Source organism: Magnolia sinica, chromosome 1 (genome assembly GCF_029962835.1).
Source record: "Magnolia sinica isolate HGM2019 chromosome 1, MsV1, whole genome shotgun sequence".
NCBI classification, from domain to species: domain Eukaryota; kingdom Viridiplantae; phylum Streptophyta; class Magnoliopsida; order Magnoliales; family Magnoliaceae; genus Magnolia; species Magnolia sinica.
Window position 1 is genome coordinate 19,245,286 of NC_080573.1, and position 3,740 is coordinate 19,249,025.

Genomic DNA, 3,740 nt, shown 5'->3' on the forward strand with positions numbered 1-3,740 from the left:
CTGTCAAGGATTAAACCCAAGAATGCTTTTTAAGTTATTTGGGATCCCAAGTTACTTAAGTATGTTATATTCTACTCTTAGCCTAGATAGATGGCTAGCAGGCTGAGCAATACAGCACAGGACCAAGGTCTCCCTTTACCATTCAACTTTGGCAGTTAACAGGTTGTCCACATCTAAACCACACATGTGGCCATCTTGGATTACATATCTACATGTACCATTGACATGGAGTAGATGAAAACTATATAATTGTGTTGAGGGAGTAGACTAGGTGTGGCCTTTATTGTGGGGCCCACCTTGATGTAGTTATTTTATATTCATACTTCATCCATTTTGATAGATTATTTTTGGGTATGAGCATAAAAATAAAGAACATCCCATTCTCAAGTAGACCATACTATAGAAAACAATGGTAATTGGCTAGTAATGGGTCACAAAAGTTTATGATGAAGTTGATATTTGTTTTTCCCCTTTATTTAGGTTTGCATGACCTTATCAACAGGTTGGATGGCAAACAAATATTACGGAAACATTACAATGGGTCGTAGGAAGCTTTTAATAGTATGGGTTTCAATCACCATTGTTTCCTATCAAATTGTCCACTTGAGACTTGGACCTTCTTCATTTTTGGGCTCAAGGGACAGCGTAGATATGGAATACATACACTGAGGTGGGCCCTATGGTGAGGGCGGCATGGCTGTCACACCTAATCTGCTCTCTTGTGTTGAGTTCAAGTTGGATGTGACACTGCAACCTGCGTGGGAGAGATATTGTACATCCATGCCAATCCATCCGAACCATTCATGAGGTCTACCTTGCTCTTCATAGACAGCCTTGTCAATATTGGAAGTGGATTGGCTGGTGTACACTACCGATTTGGCTGGTGTGAGTTTTGTGGGCACTGTCACGAGGTATGAATAATATCCACACCGTTTGTCCACTTAGTGAACTCGTCATAAGGCTTGAGATGAAAAATAAGATAGATCCAAAAATCTAGTGGACCACACTGTAAAAAGCTGTGGGGTATTAAATGCCTGCCATTGAAACCCTCTTGGGGGTCACAGAAATTTTGGATTAATAAGATATTTGTTTTAATAGTGAGAATATTACGGTGCGCCCTACCAATGTTTTAATGGGGAGAATCATTGTCCCTACTGCTATTTATGGTGCGGTACGCTATTTATGGTGCGGTACACTTGAGCCTTGAAAATTACTCATTTTTGGAATCAAGATTTGAAATAAACTCGCCAAATGGATGAACAGTGTAGATATGATAAATACATCATTGTGGGGCCATTGATCTCCTTTGAACAGTTTGTATGGCACTCGTTTTCGCACAGCAAGTAACCACACCAGCCAATATCATAAAGGTATTTTAACCGTACTAGCACGGTTGTATGGTCGACTGGAAGATTGGAGGATCAAGATCGAGCAAAGAAAACGAGATCTAATAATAAATTTGCTCATCTACTCATCTACCAAGATGGTTTATGTTTCTTAAAAAAACATGACAGTGATGTAAAATAGATAGTTATTATAATTAAATTTTTTTTAAAAAAATTCCATCATTCACAGTGATAGGACTCCTCCCCTTATGAGTCATGATAAAGCAGCAGAAAGATGCCTACCTGAATGAATGGAGAGCTTGTAAAAAGAGAGAGAAGGAAGATGGCTTCTGCAATCGATAGGAGAAAGAACCGCTTAGCTTTGGTCAGACGATCCTAGCCACTCAATTATCAGTCCCTTATAAGTCACGATAAAACGGTAGAAAGAAGTATACCGGAACCAAGGGAGACTTAGAGAAATTGTACATGGTCAAAGCAGCATATAATGTACTTCTTACTTAAAATAAAATAAAATAAAATAACAATCATATAGACCATTTTTTTTTTTAAAATTATAAAAGGAGAAAAACAAAGTATCATAAAACACTTCTTACTTCTAAAAGAAGAAGAAAGTCATACAGAACACTATTTACTTTTGAAAAAGGAAAAAGAAACAGAAATAGTGGGTGGGACACTGATTGTGTGGTGTGGCAAGTGTGTTGGTCCACCATGGTATACACTGTCCATCCATTTTGTGAGATCATTTTATAGCGTGAGTTGAAAAATAAAGCAGATATCAAGTGGACCACACCACAAAAAACGGTGGAGATTAAACACCTACCATTGAAAACAACATGAGGAACATACAAGTTTTTGATGAAGCTGATATTTGTGTTTTCCCTTCATCCAGGTATATGTGACCTTATGAACAGATTGGATGGCATAATTTAAACAGTCCATTTAGTGGCTTGTAGAATTTGATGGACAAGATTGTTCATTAAAGATGAGTTGAGTAATGGATGTTTAGGACCACCTGATTGCTCTAGTTTTTGTAGAGTGATGAAAGAAAGATTAACCTAAATCTAATGCAACTAATGACTTTCGGCATGTTGGGCGATATAAATATCAAACGACATCAGCTAAATATGCAAGAATCACATAAATCAAACGATTGAAGATCAATAGCACCCAAGATGCGTATGGTCGAGAAAATAGGTCCTTTGACACATATAATAAAAGAAGCTTTTTTTTTTTCCCACAAAAACTGATCTTCTATTTCATATATAAGAGCCGATGTACAGACCAATACACATTCGGACTGACCCCTTTTTTAAAAAGGAGGGGGCCAGTCTATCATATAATAAAAGAAGCTGCTTAGATTATTTATACTTAAAAAAATAAAAAATAAAAATCGTACATGGTATGTTTACGGCATTTAACCAGTTCATCAGATTTTCCCCACCATTAAAATGGAAAAGCCCTAAAATCATCCTTACCCATGAGAATTTGGAGATTTATAGGTGGTTGTTAGTTGTTTTCTTTGGCGTAGTATGTGGACGACCTGATGAATAGAATGGCTGATTTTAGAGGCATCTCATTTTCACAGTGTGATAACACTTCTGTGCTGGTTGCATTTTTTTAAATACAGCAAGCACGCACCCACAAGCAGCTAGTTGTACAGGTTTGGGACACGGATTGCCTACCGAGTAACTCAGCTAGCCTACCGAGAAACTTTGAAGGCCCACCGTGATGTCTGTGTTATCCATGCTGTAAATCTGCTTACCAGCTCAAGTGACCCACACCATAGGAAACAACAAGGATAATGACATCAACCGTTGAAACATTCATAGGGCCCACAGTTATACGGATGGGATATATACCAGCTTGAACGCTTAGCAGAGGCTGGGGTAGCAATAGAAGAAAAAAGATTAAAAATAAATAAATAAATAAAATCCAAATTCATAAGGGATGAAGGGAATAAAAAAAAATAAAAATCCAATTTCTTAAGGTCTCGTAGAGATGGATGAAGCGAAAAAATACACATATAAGCTTGAAAGGTCTTCTGCTCGAGATGTTTTCAACCGTGGGTGTTCAATTCCCACCATTTCTTATAGTATGGTCCACTTGAGCTTGGGATATGCTTCAATTTTGAGTTGATGCCTTAAACCGGAGGCGGATTGGTTGGTGTACAACACAGCATGCACCCACTGGCTAGTGGGTTGATGTCACCAAGTTCTGTGGGCCCCATCATGAGGTATGTGTTATATCCAAACCATCCATCCATTTGGTGAGATCATATAAGACTTGAGCCAAAAAATAAGACAGATCTAAAGATTAGGTGATCCACACTGCAAAAAGCAATGGCGGATTCAACGTCTACCATTGAAATCCTTTTAGGAGTCACAAAAGTTTTGG